General features: G+C 42.3%; 1 protein-coding gene across 3 annotated transcripts in view; it reads left to right on the plus strand.

Moving 5' to 3' along the window:
* Positions 1-17892: 17892 nt before the first annotated feature.
* The window catches only part of AKAP11 (A-kinase anchoring protein 11), a 51684-nt gene continuing 45901 nt past the window's right edge, over positions 17893-23675 (plus strand). For 2 of the 3 annotated variants that reach the window (XM_070380247.1, XM_070380249.1), the window contains exon 1: positions 17893-18028. The gene's annotated coding sequence lies outside the window, so the exon portion shown is untranslated. Of the gene's footprint in view, positions 18059-23675 lie in introns of all 3 variants that reach the window. The other variant, XM_070380248.1, reaches the window with a different exon arrangement.

Below are 23675 nucleotides of genomic sequence, written 5' to 3' on the forward strand. Positions count from 1 at the left end.
TATGGCTACTAGAAAAAAAGTTAATTACATGCATGGCTTGCATTAGATTTCTTTCAGACTGTACTGGTTTAAATAATTCAGTCTGTAGGATTATTTAGGAAATGTACCTGTTTTTAATCACAGCATTATATTAGTTTTTTTATACGTTATGGGTGCTAATATATATTACAAGGGTGTTTATGAGCACAAATGGAGATTTTAATTTTTTAATTGAATAAAAAAATTTTTAAAAGCTAATAAATTCTAGTTATTTTCTAGAATTTTTATTCTAAAAGGGAGTATTTAATAAACACTTGATTTGCTGTCAATGTCATCTCTCAGAAGTGACAAGATTTTGGGCTTGTGGAATGCCATGCTCTTTGAGAGGACAAAATATAAATGTAGAAAAAGCAGTGTCAGGCATGTTTCTTAGACTCGAAGAATGAAAATTGATACTTAAAATTAAGAGGGAAGTAAAAAGCTGTTCAGTCAATAGTGCTGGAATTATTAGACATCTACAAGGAAAAAGAAAAAAATTAGGTCCCTTTCTTTACATCAAATTCAAAATTAATTCTAATAAATAAAATGCATAAATGTAAAAAGCCAACCTTCAGACTTCTTAAAAGAAAATATAAGAAAATATTCTGTGTTGTTGGGCTAGGGAAGGATTATTTTAAATAAGGTATAAAAAGCATAGACCATTTTTTAAAAAGGATTCAAAATTTGACTAAACAAAATTACTAAGGTTCTGTTCAATAATAAACAACATATAAAAATTAAAAGATAGACCACAGACTGGAAAAATACTTTCAAACATAAAAACTATTGTACCATGAATTAGTATCTATGATATACATATGGGTTTTCCTGGTAGCTCAGCTGGTAAAGAATCTGCCTGCAATGCAGGAGACCCTGGTTCAATTTCTGGATTGGGAAGTTCCCCTGGAGAAGGGATAGACTACCCACTCCAATGTTCTTGGGCTTCCCTGGTGGCTCAGATGGTAAAGAATCTGCCTGCAGTGTGGGAGACCTGGGTTAGATCCCTGGATTGGGAAGATCCTCTAGAGGAGGACATGGCAACCCACTCCAGTATTCTTGCCTGGAGAATTCCCATGGAGAGAGGAGCCTGGCGGGCTACAGTCCACAGGGTCGCAGAGAGTCCGACACAATCAAGTGACTGAGCCCGATGAATGGGTAAGTTCTAGTAGGTTAGCTTATCTCATTATAGTTTTACTCTGCGTTTATTTAGTGACTAGTCATATTGAGCATCTTTTCATATGATTCTTTGCCATCTGTATAAATTCATATCAAATAATTTCAGAAAGCAAATAATCCATTAGAAAAATGGGCAATTTGAATGAAAAAGCAACTTCTATCAAAGGAATTTAAATAATCAATGTTGACAAAATCGAAAAATATGCTCAGTGGTACTGTAGTCAGAGAAATGCAGGCAAATGAGAGATCATTTTAGATCCCTCAGCTTGGCAAAACTGTATGATAACAGAGGTTTTGGCAAGGGCAAAAGAAAATAGGAATTCATATGCACTGCAAATGGGAATGTAAATCAGTATAACCACTTGGAGACCTATTTGGTAATACCTTATTGGTTGAAGATACCTCTGGTCTCTGACCCAGTGATTCCACTCCTAGGTATATACATACAGGCACAAAGAGATATGTATAACAGGGTGTATTTCAAGATTGTCTTAATGAAAACTAGAGATGTTTAATAACGTGTGTGTTAGCCACTCAGTCGCTTAGTCTGACTCTTTGCGACCCCACGGACTATAGCCTGCCAGGCTCCTCTGTCCATGGAATTCTCCAGACAAGAATACTAGAGTGGGTAGCCTATCCCTTCTACAGGGGATCATCCCAACCCAGAGATCGAACCCAGGTCTCTCGCATTGCAGGTGGATTCTTTACCATCTGAGCCACCAGAGAAGCTCAAGGAGAATGCGTAAATAAACTTGTCTGTTAATACAATGGAATGAATCATAGAAACATGCATCAATCAGTATATTAGACTTTTTAGTGTTGAATGAAAGAATAAGTGGGCTGCCAAATATATACACACCACGTGACCATGTGACACCATTTATGTAAAAATTTTAACACTCAAATAGCATATATTGTTTATGAATTCATATACTAAAAATATAAAAACATTTGTGGTAAAGATATTCATCAACTTCAGGATGGCGGTTTCCTATGAAGAGAAAAGGAGAAGAAAGCATAGTGAGAATAAAGCTTTAACTGTACCTGGAACATTTTACTTCTTTTAAAAAAATCTGTTATATTACTTGCAGTTTCTTGTAAATTTTCTTAATTTAAAACTATACCTAGTTCCCATCATCTGCCTCCATCTTGTCCCTGCAGAACAAGCTGAGCCAGGTTCTAGAATTTATCCTTACTGCAAAACTTCTTTAAGGTATACAAAACATCCTAGTATTTTGTTTAATTAACTAGTTTATGTATTTGGCTGTGCCAGGTATTAGTTATGGCCTCTGGGATCTAGTTCCCTGACTAGGGATCGAACCTGGACCCCCTGTATTAGGAGTGCGGAGTCTTAGCCACTGAACCACCAGGGAAGTCCCCCAAATATCTTAGTGTTGGCCCTGATCTTACATCTCAATTTAGTAACTTGATTGCTGATTCACACAATTGATTTTTCTCTTTTCATTGAACCTGAGCTCCTGGGTACCTAAGGAATTGATCTAGGAACAGGAGTTCCCTTGTTTGGGCCATTTCTCTTCCAAAACTGATGTCCCACTTCTGCACCCATTTGGAGAGACATTCTTTTATTTGTTGATACACATCCTGCCAGCTGTCAGCCTGGATTCCTAAATATCTCTGGAGCCTAGGTTCCCTGAGCCTGGATTTGTCTGCCTTTTGAATCACCTCTTAGACTTGTTGTTAGATCTTTTGACACCTGCTGCATTCATGAACTATTTCAGGATATGGAACTCTGAGTTCCAGACTGGATTTCCACCCAGCTCAGTTGTCTGAAACCTCTTTCAGTCCAGTGAATGAGTGTAATAGATAGCTCAGCTAAGAGTGATGAAAATTTACAGCTCTCTGCACTTGCTTTCAGACTTCCTTCCTAACCTGTGTCAGACTGATCAAATTAAACACTCTTGAGATCCAGGCCTTCAGAATAGAAACTCATTTATTAGGACACAACTGTCTCTCTTAACCTTCTCTTTCTCCTCAGACCTAAAGCGCCTCTTAGAAATATAACCCTCTGTCTTAGAGAAGACTCGGGTATCATGAGTCTTTTAAGCACGTACCCAGGATGGCATGCTTCCAGGCTACTTGTGTTGTGAAATACAGCATCTGTCAGCAACACTTTGCCCAAGGTCTCCTGAATAGTTCTGCATTGAACAGTGTGGTCTTTCTGCTCTCTGAACATTTCTCTCTGGCTCTACTAGCTTGTCTTCTTGCTTCTTCTAAGACTCCTCTGTTTATTGCCCTTTTAGAGATGACTACAGCTCAGGCCTGATTTAGATCCGTTAGCAACCGGATCACACCCAAACTGAAGCCCCACTATCTTCAAGGCTACGAACTCTGATCCCAGAGCTCCACTGCTTTAAAAATTTTTTTTTAATTTTATATTAGAATATAGTTGACTTATAATTCACAATATATTTTAAAAAATCTTATAGAGCTTAATAGAAAAGCAAACAAACATCCCAATATTTGGCAAAACTAATACAATTATGTAAAGTTTAAAAATAAAATTAAAAAAAAATAAAATAATGAAAAAAAAAAAAAAACAGGAGAGGCTCAGAAGAGACATTTTCCCAAAGAAGACACAATAATGGCCAACAAGTACAGGAAAAGGAGTTCAACATCATCAGCAATCAGGCAAATGCAAATCAACACTACAATAAAATAGCACCTCACACCTGCAAGAATGGCCATTTACCAAAAAGACAAGAAACAACAAGTGTTGGCGAGGATGTGGACTAAAGGGAACCCCTGTGCGCTGCTGGAGGGAATGTGAACTGGTGCAACCACCATGGAAAACAGCACGGAGAGTCCCCCCAAAACCAAAACTACCATATAACCCAGCAGTTCCACCTCTTGATATTTATCCAAAGGAAACAAAATCATGCCTTGAAAACATATCAGCACCCCAGTGTTAAGTGCAGCACCATTTATAATAGCCAAGAGACGGAAACAACGAGAGATCATCAAGAGATGAGTGGAGTTTTTAAATGTGGCATATATACAATCACATGTTATTCAGTTATAAAAAGAAGGAAATCCTGCCATTTGCCACAACATGGATGGATCTAGAAGGCATTATATTAAGTGAAGAGAATGAAAATGAGTAAAAGTGTTACTGGCTCAGCTGTGTTGGACTCTTTGTGACCCCATACACTGTAGTTCACCAGGTTCTTCTGTCCACAGAATTCTCCAGGCAAGAACACTGGCATGGGGGAGCCATGCCCTTCTCCAGAGGATCTTCCTGACCCAGGGATTGAACCTGAGTCTCCTGCATTGCAGGCGGATTCTTTACCATCTGAGCGACCAGGGAAGCCCCATTGTAAGTGAAGTCAGACAGAGAAAGGCAAATACCAATACATGTGTGACCTCTCTGAGTTTTTTCTGATAAAGGAACCCTGAGGACTGATCAGCTCTTGCAGGTCTAAAACCAAGGCCCGTGGATCAATAACATTCAGGGGTGTGGCCATAGAGTTCTTTCAGCATGAGTGGGAATTTCTCCACCCTGTTCCAAAGAAGGTGTACCACGATATGATGATGGAGAACTATAATGACTTGGTCTCATTGGGTCATTCCATTTCCAGGCCTGATATAACTGTGTTATTGAGGGAAGAAAAAGAACCTTGGATGGTTGTGAGAGAAAAAACAAGAAGCTAGAGTACAGATTTTTATTCAATTTGTGAAATAACCAGCAGTAGAAAAGCATTTATATATAGAAAACACACATCTCTTTTTCCAGTGCTTTTTGCTCCCATTCGTCAGGCCAAGCCTCAAGGCCGGCATATGGAAAAGAGAGAGCTACAGGATATAGTGAAGCAGCAGGGATGAGTCTGCTGCCTAAATGATGCTCATTGCCCAGCTCTTTGTCGCTGTTTAGTCGCTCAGTTGTATCTGACTCTTTTGCGACTCCATGACCTATAGACCACCAGGCTCCCTTGTCCATGGGATTTTTTTTCCAGGCAAGAATACTGGAGTGGGGTGCCATTTCCTCCTCCAGGGGACCTTCCCGACCCAGGGATTGAACCTGTGTCTCCTGCATCTCCTGCATTGGCAGGCAATGCACTTTATCACTGCACCACTATGGAAGCTCCTTGCCTAATTTTGTGACTTGGGGAAAGTCAACGATAAACAACATACAGTCCCTGCCTGCCTTCAACTGGCACAGCTGTCAAACAGGTTGCAATGAAGCAAAAATAATGGGTGAAGAGGGCAGGATCAGAGTGGAGAAAAATTTATCCCATGGAGGCTTCCTGCCAAATGAGTTTTCAGAAATTCTCAGGGGGAGTTAGACCCTTGGGGATAGGTAGTGATGTCATTTTCTCTAAGTGGACTAGATAGTTTTCTAGGGCCCAGGGGGCAATAGACACTTTAGAATTATGGGACTCTGCATCATCTGCATAGGCTAATGGCCTAGGACTGCAAATGGCAAGCAGAGATGAGAAGGCAGGCTCCCAGCTCTGGTCTTCTGCTTGTATTCCATTTATCGAAGTACTGGAATTTTTTCCAGGACATCCAAAAAATCTGGTATGACACGAACTACATATTCCTAAATATCCTTTATTAGTGGGAACAGTGGGGATTGTGCTTGGCAGGATGAAGGAGAGGCTGCTAGATTTGAGAGCTGTAGAATTTGAGAGCACTTAAGAGCTGTAGTTGTAGGTCAAACCAATATGGCAGGCTTAATGTTGAGAAGATGAGACAAGTGTCAGGCAGCTTTGCAAAAGGTTTTAAAGAGAGAAATTACCAGGATGCTACTGAGATTAGTAACATGCTGGTAGGGTTGTCCCTGGGTACCACTATTGACATATCACTTGAAGGTCACTTTGGCTTCCTTGAGAAAGCTTGTCAATTAGCCTTTGTGACTTAGAATTCCTCACCGTATTTTACAGCTACAAATGCTGACAAAGAGAATTAAGTCCAGGAAGTACCCTAGTTAGAAAATGTGGTTCATGCACTTTTGATATTCTGAGGTAAGGGTGGATGATATTTCAATTTAGATGGTGGGAAGGAGAAACGACCATTAGATTTCTTTGTAGGGTGAAGAGTAGAACTGAAGATTGTAACTTTAGGATTTGGCTGGTTATTTCTCTCTGGCAAGTATCCCAGGACAGGTCCATTTTGACTTGGCAGGAAAGAAAAAGTCTGTCTAGCAGGACGTACATACAATGTCATTATAATTTATTTTACAAACTGAGATTTTTTTTTTTAAGAAAGAAAAGAGGTACTGATCACAGGCAAGGACCATGATTGTATCAGGATGGTATATGATTGTACCAGGTGAAAAGAGGATGTAAAGTGATCCTGAATATAAATATAGGGGCTGGGGTGAGAGCGTGGTCCTGAGACTACAGTGGTTTTGTTGATGCCTTTATGGAGGTCAAAGATGACTGATATGAACATCCCAGCGGCTCCTGGAATAGGTGGAAGTGAACCACCTGTTACTGGAACAGCCATGAAGTTGCTGTTACATCACTGAGAAGGAGGGAGCCTAGTGAGGAAATCCATCATGAAGGTGGACAGGGAGACTAATTTCTTGGCAGGGGACACAGAAAGCCTTTGGCTTCTCCCTGCAGGTGTTTGTGCTTGTGTATACTTGTGCATCTTTATGTTTCATTACTTTCACCTTTTGACCTGCAGGTATCAGAAGCCACGAGTCATGAAAAGTAGAACCCAAGTTGGCCAAAGTTAACAAGTGAACAGAGGTCAGGATTCATGGCAATTCATGGCAATCTTCTCTGACTTGTAGGTAATGTGAGAGAGACTTCTGATTGAGGGAAGGCAGACAATTTGCTGGGTCTCTTCATATATTATGGGCTTCAGATGGTAAAGAATCTGCCTGCAATGCAGGAGACCCGGGTTTGATTCCTGGGTCAGAATGATACCATAGAGAAGGGAATGGCAACCCAGTCCAGTATTCTTGCCTAGGGAATTCCATGGACAGAGGCATCTGGTGGGCTACAGTCCATGGGGTCGCAAAGAGTCAGACATGACTGATCAACTAAGACTTTTCGTAAATTATTGTCATTTCAGGATGAGGGACAGGAGTGGAATACAGGCTGGATCAGAGGATTGAACATTTTGGTGTCACAAAACCCTGTCTCCAGGGGAAGTGGTGAATCAGATCGTTAAAAACAAGAAGAGGAAGCATTTGCTGTGTCGTGGCAGAAGGATGTGCCATGTCCTGCATACCATGCCCTACAGATTCCACATGGCGTCTAAGAATCAATTACTTCTTCAGAAAGAGCTTTTCACTGTCCATTTCTGTTTTAATGAAGGATGCTGTAGCAAGAAGGCTGCACTGACCTTTTTGGTAGAGACCAGGTAGAAATGCAGGCACTTTGGAGCATGCCAAAGTGAGGAGGTAATAATGATTCAGAATCGAATAAGATAGCGTACATTTCAGCAGACATCCACCAAGGGCTTTAGTTCCTCCTGGAATTTAGCTGAATTCTTGGCATTACATAAAGAGTACAGTGAGCAAGAAATGTTCATAATAATTAAGAATAGTTATAAAAAATTCAGACTAATATTAAAGTTGGCAGGGCACAGGATTTGACACTAAAGTCCAAGAAGTACCTAGTATTGGGTTGATGAAAAAGTGATTGTGGTTTCAAACTGTGACTTTTAAATCATTATAACTAGGCTCAAACACAACTTTATTTATCAAAATAGGAACCATTGCAGTCAATACATTTTTTGCCAATGAGAAATTAGTTTGTTTATTCTTGTAGTGCAAAAATCCATACGTTGGGATTTGATGAACTCTTGGAAGGCATCTTCTGCCTCCTGCTGGTCGTGAAAGCATTTTCCCTGCAAAAACTCATGGAGGCACTTGAAGAAGTGGTAGCTGGTTGGTGAGAGTAGTCCAACACATTTAACTTTTGAAGCGCTGGTTGCGCGACCTGCCATGTGGTCACGCATTGTCATGGAAAAGAATTGGGTCCTTTCTGTTGAGCAATGCCGGCTGCAGGCATGGCAGGTTTTGGTGCGTCTCATCGATTTGCTGAGCATACTTCTCAGATGTAATGGTTTCTCCGGGATTCAGAAAGCTGTAGTGGATCAGGCCAGCAGACCACCGAACAGTGACCATGATGTTTTTTTGGTGCCAGTTTGGCCTTGGGAAGTGCTTTGGAGCTTCTTCTTGGTCCAGCCACTGAGCTAGTTGTCTCTGGTTGGTGTACACAGTCCACTTCTTGTTTCACATCACAGTCCAATGATACTTCAAAACAACAATTTTTTTTTATTTGTGGTCAGCTCATGAGGCGCCCACTTATCAAGCTTTTTCAGCTTTCCAATTTGCTTCAAATACCAAATGACCATAGAATGGTTGACTTTGAGTTCTTTGGCAACTTCTCACGTAGTTTAAGAGGATTAGCCTCGATGACGGCTCTCATTTGATTGTTGTCAAGTTCCTATGGCCGGCCACTATGCTCCTCATCTTCAAGGCTCTCGTCTCCTTTCCAAAACTTCTTGAACCACCACTGCATTGTACATTCATTAGCAGTTCCTGGGCCAAACACGTTGCTGATCTCGTGAGTTGTCTCCACTGCTTTACAACCCATTTTGAACTTGAAAAAAAAATCACTCAAATTTGCTTTTTGTCTAACATCATTTCTATAGTCTAAAATAAACAGCAAGTAATAAGTCATTAGCAAAAAAACATAAAGCAAGAAACGTGCATCAAAATGATGTATAACATAACCACATTCATTTAAGACTGTATTCCAATGTCAAAGTGCAACAGTGTAAAACCATAATTACTTTTGCACCAACCTAGTAAAGTCTTGACTTGTATTTTCCATAAAAGAATGACGTTTCCACAACCCATATACAAAAGGTAGTGTGGTATTCTATTGGTTTTATTTTACTAAACATCTTGTTTTCATCAGATGTTTATACAGGAACTTCAGAATAGCTACTGACCAGCCCAGGTGGTGTCAATGGTAAAAAGCCTGCCTGCCAATGCAGGAGATGAGGGTTTGATTCCTAGGTCAGGAAGGTCCCTGGGAGGAGGGCAGGGCAACCCACTCCACTATTCTTGCCTGGGAAAGCCCAAGGACAGAGGAGCCTGGCGGGCTACAGTCTATGGGGTCACAAAGAATTAGACACGACAGTGACTAAATAACAACAACAACAAAACTGAAGCGGCTAGGCTCGCATGCATGCACCTGAAAAAGAGAGTTACAGGCTATTAAAGTGTGAAACAGGAGCTCAGCAAGAATCATGTTACACCCATTACACCTTGCCTTTAATCATGATGTTTCAAGATAACAAGATCCTTGTAAGAATCTTATTACAGCAACTGATAAGGATAGCAACCTGGTCAATCAAATGTGAGATATGGACAGGCTTTCAAAAAGCAATGCTTTCCTGGCAGCTCAGATGGTAAAGAATCTGCCTGCAATGCAGGAGACCTAGGTTCCATCCCTGCCTGGGTCAGGAAGATCCTCTGGAGAAGGGAATGGCTACCCACTCCAGAAAAGCTCCAGGAAAAGGCCAGAGTTCATTCCAATACCAAAGAAGGGCAAGGCCAAAGAATGTTTAAAACTACCGCACAATTGCACTCATCTCAGATGCTAGCAAGGTCATGCTCAAAATCCTCCAAGCCAGGCTTCTACGGTACATGAACCAAGAACTTCCAGATGTTCAAGCTGGATTTAGAAAAAGCAGAGGAACCAGAGATCAAATTACCAACATCCACTGGATCACAGAGCTGTGCTGTGCAGGCTTTTCTCTTGTTGCTGCCGGAGGGGGCTACGCTCTAGCTGCCATGCTCCGGCTTCTCGTTGCAGAAGCTTCTTTTTTTGTGGAGCATGGGCTCTAGAGGATAGGTGCTTCAATAGTTGTGGCACATGGGCTCAGTAGTTGTGATTCCCCGGCCCTAGAGAACAGGCTCGATAGTTTGGCGCATGAGTTCAGCTGATTCTTGGCAAGTGGGTTCTTCCTGGATCAGGGATTGAACCTGTGTCTCCTGCACTGACAGGTGGATTCTTTACCATCAAGCCACCAGGGAAGTCGCTGTAGTAAAAATTTATTTTATAAAGTGTTGCTCTTCTATTTTATGATTAACTCTTTGTGCTTGTGCTCAGTCATGTCCAACTCTTTTGTGACCCCATGGACTGTAACCCATCAGGATCCTCTGTCCATTGGGATTCTCCAGGCAAGAATACTGGAGTGAGTTGCCATTTCTTCCTCCAGGGGATCTTCCCAACCCAGGCTTCGAACACGTGTCTCTTGTGTCTCCTGCACTGGCAGGCAGATTCTTTATGACTGCACCACTTGGAAAGCCCACAGTTAACTCTATACCAACCACACAAAATAAGAAGGGCACTGCTATTTTAAAAGCTGTCTTATGAAGCAGTTATATTTAGACATTGTTTTTGAACTTCATACAGTCATACATTATGTTTTCTTAAAAGACGGTATACCTGTATTTTACATATTGGAAGTTAAGTTAGTCATTTAGCTATGCGGGCTGCCTTCTATGGGGTCGCACAGAGTTGGACACGACTGAAGCGACTTAGCAGCAGCAGCAGCATAATGTTTTAAATCAGAATAATTATTATATATGAGTATGATATATAACAGCACTCAAATATATTTTTCCAATTCAATATGTCTTTAATTTGGAGTGGCACTTATGAATTATCTTCTGTACTGTTTACTAATACTTATAGTCAGGATTTTAGCAGTCATGGAGCATTTAATAAACACCTACTATACATAAAATCATTACTGGGATTAACCATAATGGAAAAGAATATTAAAGAATGTATATATGTCTATGAGTCATTTTGCTGTATAGCCGAGACTGACACATCATTGTAAATTAACTATACTGCAGTAAAAACAAACAAACAACAAAAAATGTTACTAGGTGTCATTTTATACAAAAGGTTAAGATGAACTTTTGTCCTTCAGGAGACTCATTACAAACAAGTAAGGTAAGTGTTATAAATGACACAACAGATTGTGATGTAATATGCACACTAGTGAAACTAAGTCAGGGCTTCCCAGGTGACTCAGTGGTAAAGGATCTGCCTGCCAATGCAGGAGATGCAGATTCAATCCCTGGGTCAGGAAGATCCCCTGGAGTAGGAAATGGCAACCCACGCCAGTATTCTGGTGGTTGCTTTACATACATTACCGTTTCTCTGATGGCTTAAACAGTCGGACATGACTGAGTAATCACTCACGCAAAACAAAGTCATGAATGAGATACTTCATCTTTTAAATTTAAAAAGTATTTTTATGTTTTTAACTGGCTGATGAAATTATAACTTTCATATTTTCCCACCTTCCAAAGTTGGTTTATTAAATATTACTAAATAATGTATGTAAAGTGAAAACGTTAGTTGCTCAGTCATGTCCGACTCTTTGCCACCCCATGGACTGTAGCCCACCAGGCTCCTCTGTCTGTGGGATTCTCCAGGCAAGAATATCGGAGTGGGTTGCCATTTCCTCCTCCAGGAGATCTTGCCGACCCAGGGACTGAACCAGCATCTCCTGCATTGCCCGCAGATTCTTTACAGTCTAAGCCATCAGGGAAACGGTAATGTATGTAAAGCAACCACTAGAGAGGGAATCAGCTCTATTCTCTTTTCCTGTATTTTCCATTATTCTACATAACGTGTGAGTATTGATTTGTTATTACTAAAACCTCCCAAATCCCCAAACAGCAGCGTGACAAAGAAGGACTGACATCTCTCTGTCACAAGTGAACAGCCAGCTGGCACCATCACTCAGGCAGGAAACAGGAATTCAGCAAGTGGGCCAAAGGGAGGCTCAAGTTTTCAAACAGGAAGCGACATGGAATCTACTCCTGGCTGTCAGAGGTTGCTGGTGTAAAGCTCCAGAGATCCGGAGGAAAGATGATGCCTGCTTTGTCGTCAAAAGGTCATTAGGAGGATTACATGGACAGCTAGCTTTGTTCACATGCCTAGTTCCATGGAAAGGCAGAACCAGACTGAACGAGCTGACTTGAGTCAGAACCACGACACTTAGTGGGCTTCCCAGGTGGCTCAGTGATAAAGAATCCACCTGCCAACGCAGAAGATGCAGGTTTGATCCTTGGGTTAGGAAGATCCCCTGGAGAAGCAAATGGCAACCCACTCTGTATTCTTGCCTGGAAAATCCCATAGACAGAGAAGCCTGGGGGGCTACAGTCAGGAGGGTTACAAAAGAGTTGTACCTGACTCACTAAACAACAGCCACAACAACATGATGCTTAATGCCCCAGGTGATCAGAACAAATCATTCATCTGGGCTGGGCCAGGATTCTTTCATGCGCCTATAACTCAAATGTCTTGGCTCCATTAGGCTATGCAAACAAATGGTAGTAACATTTTCATTAAGTGGCAAAACTACTTTGGAGGAGATCCACCAGCCACTAACTTGACTGCTGGGAATCAGTCCACTAAAATGTGTCCTGGGCACTTGGGGGACCACTGAGGCTTTCCTTGGTATATGTTAGGTAAAGTAGACACAGCCTGTGTTCTCTGACTTGTCATACTGAGGCCTCATCTTCACTGTACACCAATGCCTTTCCCTCCGCACATCGCCCTCTCTGTAAGAAGCATGGGGCAGCGGATATGTGCCTCCCTTGCTACACCATCTCAAGCATGGGCCAGGCTTTCTATTCATTTCCTTTACCACAGCACAGATAGGCCTTACAACATTTATCAGGACCTTGCTTCAGGACTTGCTGAAGACCAGGACTTTCCTGGTATTAAAAAAATGCTTAAAGTAAACAATTTAGGTGATACAAATGAGCTAACTCTTCATGAAGTAGACAGCCTCCATTCCAAGAATTGCAAAATGGAATGAAAGGCAGGAAGCTTTTACAGGCTAAAAAACAGGGAAAAACAAAAACAGAAAATATCTGAGTGCCTGGGGCCACACTGCCGACCTTGCTTGGGGTGAGAAGGAACAAGGAATAAACTCGGCGTTGCCTTGGCATTTGGGGATTTGTTGCTGTTTAGTTGCTCAATCATGTCTGACTCTTTGCCATCCATGGACTGTAGCCCACCAGGCTTCTCTGTCCATGGGATTCCCCAGGCAAGAACAGTGGGGTTTGTCTGACTGAATATACTGTGTTTCTGGTCTAGTGGATGAATTACAGGAACATAAAAGTTCTCTAAGTTTTGGTTTGCTGAGGTAGTACTGTGGGCCCAAGAGCCTCCATGGTGGGCTTATAATTTAGTTCAAGTCTAGAAAAACAGGGAAAAATAGAACCCCCCTTTCCTTCTCTTCCTTCCTTCTTTCCTTTCTTTCTCCTCCCACTCTCCCCTCCTTCTCCTCCCTCTCTTTCTCTTCCTCCCTCCTTTCCTTCTTATTTTTCTCTTCTTCCTCTTCCTTTTCCTCCCCCTCCACCTCCCCACCCCCTCCTTCTCCTTCTTTCTCTTTCTTCTTCCCTCCTTCCTTCCCTCCTCCTCTCCCTTCCTCCCTTACTTCCTCTGAATAGTTACTGAAGAACTACTAACACCTGCTGTGTGCCAGGCATGTTTAAGTAAAAACAGATGTGGTTCCTGCTCAGGGATCTTGCAGTCTAGCAGGGGAAAGAGACAGACAGTAACCAAGTACTCAAATAGAAATCATTTTAAGTTGATGAATGCTTTGAAGAAAAAGTAGAGAGTCCTAGATAAGGAGGGGCTTAGTCTGGGGAGTTAGGAAGAGTTCTTGACGAACTGAGAGCAGAGCAGGATGCTGGCAGATTCACGGGCATTCATTCAGAGGCTAAGGGGAATGGGGAGAGAAAGAACATTTACTAAGGAACAGCCTGTGGGAAGCCTCTGAAGCAAGGAGGGTCTGGCCCTACGTCCAGGAACTGAAACGAAGACTATCTGAGAAAGAGAATGACATCAGAGCGGGGAAGAAAGTTAGGAAGATCATGGGTAGACCAATCACAAGCCTTTTAAAAGGTTTTAAACAGGGCAGTGATATGGCCAGATGTGAAATACCCAAATAGAAATGCCAGCCTTCCGGGGATGAGTGCAGATTTCAAACAGCAGGCAAAAAAGACAAAGCTAGGGGCTTCCCTGGTGGCCCAGTGGGAAAGAATCCACCTGCCAAGGTAGGAGACACAGGTTCAATCCCTGGGTCTGGGAAGATCCCCTGGACAAGGGCATGGCAACCTACCGCAATATTCTTGCCTGGAGAATCCCATGGACAGAGGAGCCTGGCAGCCTAGAGTCCACAAGGTCTCGAAGAGTCAGACATGACTCAGTGACTAAATAACAACAAGGAGCAAAGTAATTCTGCTAGGAGAAAAACATATGGACTTGTAAACTGGATATATATATTATTTTTTAAAGTATTAAAAAAGAATAAGCAACATCCACACAAACAGCCCCAAAGTGGAAACAAATGTCTATTAATTGATAAGTTGATAAATAAAATGTGCTATATCCATACAATGGAATCATTATTGGGCAATAAAAAAATGAACTACTGATACATGCTACATGATACATGGATGGCCCTTGAAAACATTAAATGACTGGAGTGAGACAAATGACCACATATTGGATAAATTTGTTAATACAAAATTTCCAGAATAGGAAAGTCTATAAAAGAATTTTTATATATAAAAAGAAAAAAGCTGTAGTGTAGGGCTGGGGACAGGGTGGAGGATTGACTGCTAACAGATAAGGGGTTTCTTTTGGGGGAAAAAAATTGTTCCAAAGTTAGATTTTGCTAATGATTGGGCAACTCTGGGAGTATACCCAAACCACTGAATTGTACATTTGAACACTGTATGATCAGTGGATTATATATCAATCAAGCTGTTAAAAAAGAAAATAAAACATTATCTAGAACTAGGGACACCTGTAGAAATGGATTTCAATCCTAATTTCTTCTCATTTTATATTTGTTGGCCTAGAAATAATTGTAGACCGCAAGAGACAACAGTGACTGTCTTGCTAGCTTGAGTTGGGAGGGTTTATTGCTGTATTAGTTTAGGTTAGAATGGGAGAGTTGAGCCCATTGTGCATTAAATTAGCAGTATGGAGCAGCTGTTTCAGTTAATCATTATAAGGACTGCAAACAGCATTCAAAGAGTACTTGATTCTTTCAGCATTTTAAATGAATGCTCTTAATATGTTAAAATAATACTTTTTCTCATTCAGTATTTTTCCTTTCAAAAAAATAACCCTATAGTGTTGAAATCTTATTTTCATTAAAATCGAGGTGTTGGCTTAACTTTAAAATATTGCTCCATATCTTTTAAACATTTCTAGTTCTTAAATTTTGATTAGGGATATGTGAATCATTATTACACACTACATAGGTTCAAAATAGCTACAGAGAAAGGGAATATGAGGTTGAGCAGGTGGAATGTTTCCATTTTCACACTCTGAGAAGGCCAAGGTTTCTTAGGGAAGCATTCCTGGTATCTGTATTAATCAGTTTGATAGTTTCTCAGCTGCTGTGTGTGCGTGCATACGTGTGTGTGTGTGTGTCTGTGTGTGTCTGTGTGTGCGTACGAGCTTCCAATTTCATTTGACTTGTGCTACTGACTCTGTTAGGTTTTTCTAAAAATTCATTTCATTTCCCTTTCCAGCTTCCCTCTTGTGGGTGTGTGCATGCCAAAATATAATTCAGGCTTAACCACTTTGCGTGCAGGCTAGTTCATTGTCTTGTTTTATGCATGAGGAAGCTGAGACTTACGGATGATAAGGTACCTTGCTTGATTTGGCTGAGTCACCAGTTAATGAGTTCTTCTAGTTGGAACCCAGTTCTCCTGATCTCTGTTTCTTGTTAGTGAAACATCTCCATTTTCTAGCCTTAGACCTCTATCTTTTCAAATCTTACACTCAGGAATAAATATCTGCATTGAACATCATTTTATGTTGGCTATTCTTAGAACTGACCTTTGGACAGAAGAGGTGGTTATCTGTGAGTTGTAAATGGAGGGGAAAAAATCAAAGGTAATGATTTTTTGGGGGCCATTTGTTTTCCCGTGTAATAAAATTTCCCATTTATTTCTCCAATTGTAATTAAACAGCAGTAACTGAAGAATATCTAGATTTTTTTTTTTTTAACAAAATATGGCAAACAGAACCAGGACTCTGACCTAACAGATTTTAGAACAGGAATGTCAATGTCATCGGAAATTAAAAATTTCGGGGCTCCTTCTTACATAGATTATAATCCTTTAATCTCCCTTCTTCCTCTGTGGCCTTCTTAAGATCCGTGCTCTGCAGCAAAGAGCTTAAAATTATTAAAACATAGGTGTCTCTTCCCTATTTAAAACTCTCCAGGGCTTTCCACTGCATTCAGAATAAACTAATTCCTATATTGGCTTACAAAACCCTACAGGATGTAACCTGTGCTTGTTTACGTCTCCAAGCGTGTTTCCAAGCTTACTTTCCTTTTACTTTCTCATACCTTCCCCCTCAAACCCAATTTAGGGCCTTAGAATTAGCAGTTTCCTTCGCCCCAAATTCTTCTCTGATATTTGCATGCCTGTTACGCAAACCGCTTCTTAAATGTTTCCTCCTCAAAAGGGCCACTCCATTGCAATAGTCATCAATCACATCATTCCCTGCATTTCTTCTGCGTGGAGCTTAACACCAAAATACTTTTCCTCCCCTGCTCATAAGCTCCCTAGAACTTAGATTTACATGTTTTTGAGGATGCTCAATCGAGAGTTTGAATAGTCCCTAACATAGAAGCTCAACAAAAAATTGTTAAGAAATAAACATATGAATATGCCCTTTGTTCCTTGCCCTCCTCTCTCCCAGCCTGGGCAAAACTTATAATGAAGATGTACTTAAAAATGTCGTTCTCATCTATCAGGTATCTCCACTCTTGAGGAATAGATGTCTTCGAGGAGACTGCAACTTCACTGGACTAGCCCTTCCGATTCTACTTTCTTTTTTTTTTTTTTTCTACCTTGATTCTAAACATACTAGCTTTTCATCTCTGTCTTGGTTTCTCCGTGATCAAGGCTTTACTTCCCGATTCTGACATCGCCTCACGACGGAAAGGTGAGCATTAGGGCCTGGAGATCCCTTGATACCATTTGTCCAAGTCTGCATGGGGCCGTGGGCCTGGCGCGCTGTGAATGGTCCTCTGGGAAATGCTGGGGGGAAAGGGCGGAGCTGTGTCAGAGGATGAGCCCTTCTAGAGCCGTCGGATCTCGAGGGGCTGCCGCTATGGGAAGGGGACCCCGGAATCAGAAGCAAGCACAAGCTAATCTGGGGCGAAGAAGGAGCCCAGCTGACCTCCGGCGGTAAAACCTAGGGGACGAAGGAAAGGAGGCAGGGCCTTACACCCGAACCGCAGAGCAAGCCAAGATTTGGATATTTTGCCAGAGGAAAGGGTTAAACGGTTTCCCAGGTAACGGACCAGGAAGCGCGCAAGACGTCTGCAGGAGGTTCGTAGGTCAGCCTCGAGTTTAAAGCTCCCGTGGGCCAAACGGACTCTGACCAATGGGAATGCCGCTGGGCGTGGTCACGTGACGCGCGCGGCCATCCGGCTGGCAGCCCCGGAGCACGTGGGAAGGCTTTTTCCTGTTCCTTCTCTCCTGTTTAAAAGCCCACCCACTTTTTGCGCGGGCTCGGTCGCGGAGTTCTTCTCGCGAGAGGCGGGGTGTCCTCTCGCGATAGCCAGTGGGAGGCGTGAGGACTCTCGGAGGTGTTGCGGGCTGGAGCTGCGGTGGCGGAAGCCGGGGGCGGGTGGGCCGGCCGCGGGGCGGGGAGGGGGGAGGGCTGGGGGCCGCTGCGGGAGGGGGGCGCCCGCCTCCTCGGCCGCTCTCGCCGCTGGTCGTTGCGGGCGGGTGTCATGCTTGTGAGCTGCGGAGGCTGCGGCCCCCCAGGTGAGCCTTGGCGCGGGTCCGCCCGCTGAGGTGAGCGGCGCCCGTTGGCTGGGGCGGCGGCGGGGCGTGGGGCCTCGCTGGATGGAGCGGCCAGCAGCCCCGGCTCTGACTTCGGGGCTGCCCGGAGCTGCGCCTTCGCACGGCGGAGGGAGGAGCGGGGCGGGGAGAGGAGAGGAAGCTTGAGGCCCTGGGCCTGAGGGGACGGGGACGAGCGTCCTCGGGCTCCGGAAGGGTCTTCCCGGGGTCTGAGGGCGGCGGCGGGGCGGCAGCTCTTTGGGTGACAGGCCTAGTTGCCGTCCCCTAAGGTGGTCTTCACAGCCGGGCCCCCGCCGTGCGTGCTGCTGCGTGTGCCTCGTTGGGGTGCGTGCTGCACGCACAGAAACCTTTGCGGGAGGAATAGGAGGATGCATTTTGTCCCCCGAACCAACAGCCATCCTCTGTCAGATCCCTTTGAGCCCTGGAATCGGGCACAGCCCAAATACTGTGACAGAAACGGAAAGCGTCAAGCAGCTCCTCGGGGTGCTACTTGGATTTATCTGCTCTCAGATTTCCTTCAGCGCTGTTAAACAGCTCAAATGCAGGCCACCACCCCTCATCTGAATGGACTGGGTAGACTTATTCTTTTATTCCAGGCACTTAAACTGCCTAATTAAAAAAAATACGTGGGTGTGACCAAAGTGTTAAAAACGTTGGCAGAATAACAATGGCAGTAGAATCTGAACCACAGTGTATGACGTGGGGACAGTCTTTCTGATTTCCTTCCACTGAAACCCCTGTTAAACTGGAGGTGGTTTAGCTTAAGATGCTAAGGAAATTTCAGGGTGAGAAATACTGCTGAGACATATATCTAATGGCCTTTTTGCAGCCTGGCGTTGAACATTCTGGTTCGCTTTTCAGCTTTGTAATTCCTCAGTCCCTTGCAAAACTCATAAGCTTTCCTTAGCTGTTTTCCACCTTGTTAGGGATGATATATTGATTGATACTGACTTTGGTATGTCTGGAAATAGGAAATGTACTCAGAAAATTTAGGGTTCTCAGCAGTTATTTTAATGTCTTATTATTGTCTTATTTATGGTTTTAGAGGAAATGGCATCCCAGTGCCCAGCACAATCACTGTCAGTTTAGGTAGTACCATTTTAATGAAGCTCTTAAAATACACAGTTGTATTTTTCTTTATGGCCCTGTGGCAGAACTGACTCAAAGGTTGACCGTGAATTTCACTCTTGGCTGTAACAGAAGTTTATGAGAAATCTGAGAATGTAAAGGGCAGTCAGAACAAATTCCCAAAATTGAACTGGTACCTAGGGATGAATATCTGTACCCACATAGCTGCTCTGTTAATAAGGGCCTAGTGGTTTACCTCCAGGAGAAGGCAGTGGCACCCCACTCCAGTACTCTTGCCTGGAAAATCCCATGGACGGAGGAGCCTGGTGGGCTGCAGTCCATGAGGTCGCTGAGAGTCGGACACGACTGAGTGATTTTACTTTGACTTTTCACTTTCATGCATTGGAGAAGGAAATGGCAACCCACTCCAGTGTTCCTGCCTGGAGAATCCCATGACGGGGAAGCCTGGTGGACTGCCGTCTATGGGGTCGAACAGAGTCGGACACGACTGAAGTGACTTAGCAGTAGCAGCAATGATATTTCCCAGTTATTGAGGATATGGGACCTGCCAGAGACCCTGAACCACAGTGAGAAGTTCTCTAGTTTTACAACTCTTCGGAGAACTCTAGAAGCTGAAGAAGTTTTCCTTTGCCTTTCAAGGATGGAAGAAGGATAGTACATTTGTTTTTCTTTTTTTTTTAATGAAACATTCCAGGAACTTAACTGTCTGGAAAAGTAAATCAAACCAAATCAGATGATACATTTTAGGTTGTTCTTAGGGAAATTTCCAGTAATGAGTAGGCTATGCTGTTGTTTGTACTTGGAGAAAACATGAAAAACTTCAGCAGTGTCTTTTTGAGAATGGGCAAAAGAGATTGTATAGATTTAAGAAGTTCTCTGTCATTTCATCTTGGGAAGCTGATTTTCAGGGATAGAAAAACAGTTTTATGCTGGTTTTTTTTATCACTTTGGCAATATTTTCAGGTTTAGGATGTAGATACTTGTAAATGAAGTCACTTTGGGTAGGATGATTAGGTAAGCTAAACTGTTCTTTTTCTGGCCTGCATTTTTAGTCAAATCAATGATTTGGAGGAAATGAGGAATGGGGCAGGTCAGGAAAAGATCTAAGCTGGCCTGGGCTTGAGTTAAGGGTTAGTGTATAAAGTGGTAAAGTAAGGAAAGAAAAAACTTCATCAATTTAGAAACAAATCAGACAGCTCCTAGTGGCTTTATTCTGGCACTCATCTTCATTATTAAAGTTTATTATAAAATACTAGCATAAAGGCATTTGAAATATACAGGTTAGAGACTGGACAGGAGAAAAGAAAACATTTTTGGACTAATCAGAGAATGTTTCATGGGAAAAAATAGATAAATGGCATTGAGGATTGGAACAGATTAGATGTTACTTGAGTGAAAGAGGTACAGTGTAAAAGAAAAAAGTAGAAAGAAAAGAGTTTGTGTTTGGGAGTCCAGCAGATCTGTCCATTGATATTACAAAGCCTCTTTTTCTTCATCCCCAACAGGAAAGTTTTTAAAACCTTAGTTACAGTGAAGCACATAGTAACTGCTTACCCAGTGTTTTTTCTTTGACCTCTTTTAATGTCTTGAGGATTATTTGGCTGCAAGAAACAGAAACCATTTGAATTAACTTACTTAAAAAGGGCATTTGTCAGACAGAAGGCGTCTGAAGTCCAGCTCAGCGTTCTGGAAACCAGAAGATCTTCAGGCAGTTAACCAGCCAGTTTTTCTCTGGGAAGCCATGACACGTGTCTTGTGTCTCTGTTACTCTGTAATGTCTGTTTCGACTTCTTCAGACTGACTTTTTCTTTCAAGTTCTTGGTTTCTGCTTCCCCATACCTTTGGTTTGCACGAGACTTTGGTTTGCTTTAGTGCCGACACAAGATGTTTTGATTTTGCAGTGTGGTTCTCTTGAGATATCTCTATGTCTTAATTCCGAATTTCTGGAGATACAGATGGTCCAGTTGATCAGGTACCTACTTGTAGTCCTGTTGGCTGAGGGTGGGGAAAGATGGGGGAGAAGATGTAGGTGTGCTCTACACAAAAGTCCCAAAAAAGTCCCACAGTTTGTATTTTTTCAGGCTGGGTACTGCAGTTTCTCTAGTAAAGGGGGTGTGAACAGCAGGAAAAGGTGGGTACTTCCGGTGTACTCTGACCTCCTACAGTTAGAATTTTCCCCTTCGTACTCCTCTGAACTTGCTCTCACCAATGATCTCCTTCAGGACAGGTTCTAGGTGTATGAGGGAGAAATGTGTATGTAAGTCAGGTGTCCCCAACCTCCAGGATCTAATGCCTGATCTGAGGTGGAACTGATGTAATAATAATAGAAATAAAGTGCACAATAAATATAATGTGCTTGAATCATCCCGAAAACATCCCCCCCTCCGCAGCCCTGCCAGTCCGAGGAAAAATTGTCTTCCCCAAGACTGGACCCTGGTGCCAGAAAGGTTGGAGGACCACTGAAGTAAATGTTTTGTATCTCAGTTTTCTTATGTAAAAATGGGTATAAAACAGCAACTTCTGTTGTGAAAAATATAAATTCTGTTTATCAGCAATTCAGCAGTGCCTGCCTGGCAGAGTGTAAGGGATGTGGTGTGACTGACTGAGGGCTGTGGGTATTGTGTGTGGGTATTGTGGTGTGGCTCCTGCAGCATTTGAAGAAGAAACACTCATTCCTAGCTAAGTCTAGTACTGACCACTGCATACTTAAAACTGTTTCTTGACTTCAGTGACACCTGCTGCTGCTGCTCCTGCTGCTAAGTCACTTCAGTCGTGTCCGACTCTGTGCGACTCCATAGACTGCAGCCCACCAGGCTCCCCCGTCCCTGGGATTCTCCAGGCAAGAACACTGGAGTGGGTTGCCATTTCCTTCTCCAATGCGTGAAAAGTGAAAGTGAAGTCGCTCAGTCCTGTCCGACTCTTCCTGACCCCGTGGACTGCAGCCTACCAGGCTCCTCCGTCCATGGGATTTTCCAGGCAAGAGTACTGGAGTGGGGTGCCATCGCCTTCTCCTCAGTGACACCTAAATTCTCCTAAATTGCTGCCTCACTTGCTTTGACTGCCACTGATTTGTGGTTCTTCGTTTACCTGCCTGGGGACTGTTCGTCATGATTGTCTTCTGTCTTGTCAGAGTCTCTAGGGTCAGTCAGCTTTGAAGCTGTCTCTATGCAGATAATTCCTAGAGTAGTGTCTCTAGCTCTGACTACCACAGCTAAATTTATTTTTTTAGGTGCTCTTTGGATATTATCTTGACATAAAATAATGCTATCTTCCACTTACCCTCTAGTTGGCTTCACTTACAGCTCCCCAAGCTTGAAACCTTAAAATTACCTTTCACACTTTTTTTTTTTAAACAACTGTTTATTTTTTTATTTGGCTCCACCTGGGTCTTAGTTGCAGCTTGCAGGCTCTGTCGTTGTGGTATGTGGGATCTAGTTCCCTGAGTAGGGATCGAACCCAGGCCCCCCTGCATTTGGAACACAGAGTCTTAGTTACTGGACCACCAGGTAATCCCCACACTTTTTTTTTTTATGCTTCATGTATTCTGTTGGTTAATAGGTTCTGCACAGAATTTTAGAATGCTTCATATGTGCCAAGCACTGGGCCCATCTGCAAAGGAGATCTGTTCACTCATTCCTGCTGCTGGCAGTTTGGGGTAGAACCTTATTATTATTTGCACGAGCTGCTTAAGTGCCTTTTCAGCAATATATTCTTAGAGCTGTGAAATCACAGATGCCACTGACATGGAGAAATGTGTTCCTGAATTAAAATTTTGAGCATACTTTTTTGTTAAAAATAATCTTGTAGGTGGGGATTGTGCAGAAGGTTAAGAATATTATTACCCTACCTTCTAGGAAGCGTATTCACGTTAAGTGCACAGCCTCAGTACTTTAGGGTATTTTTTTAAGTTGTGTTTGTTGTTCACATACAGGACATTTATAGAGAGATATCTTAGTAGATAATCAGATTACATTCACACTTCTTTTTGCATGAATGATTATTGTGTTGAAAGACAAAGTAGTAACTGATAGCTGTGATATTTTTAGATTTCATAAATCTAAGGAAGAAGCTAACATTTTTCAGTTCTTTCTACATCAAGTATTGTTTTTAAATGTATTAATTGTATTCTTATAACCATCCTGTGAAGACGAAGCCTTGGGTTCCTTACCTGCAAAAAGAGGATAGCACCTCTTCACACCACTTTGCTTTGTATTTGATGGTTGCTCTGGGGTTAACAAGATAACTTATCAATATCACTTTTTGTATAGTGTAGAACAGTATTTTTTTTAGTTCTTAACTGTGTGTAATTTTGTTACACATCTTACTTATATGTATGTTGTAAACCCCATAATTCATTGTTATTTTCAGTTTAAAGTTATTTTTTAAGGAATTAAAAAAGCAGAAAATATTTTTTATATTACCCTTATATTGACCCTTTGAGATATTATGCTTAGTTTAGATCCAAATTTGCATGTGATAGTGTTTTTCTTTTGCCTGTAGAAAAAAAAATTTTTTAACACTG

The sequence above is a fragment of the Bos mutus genome, chromosome 12 (genome assembly GCF_027580195.1).
Source record: "Bos mutus isolate GX-2022 chromosome 12, NWIPB_WYAK_1.1, whole genome shotgun sequence".
In the NCBI taxonomy this organism is placed as follows: Eukaryota; Metazoa; Chordata; class Mammalia; order Artiodactyla; family Bovidae; genus Bos; species Bos mutus.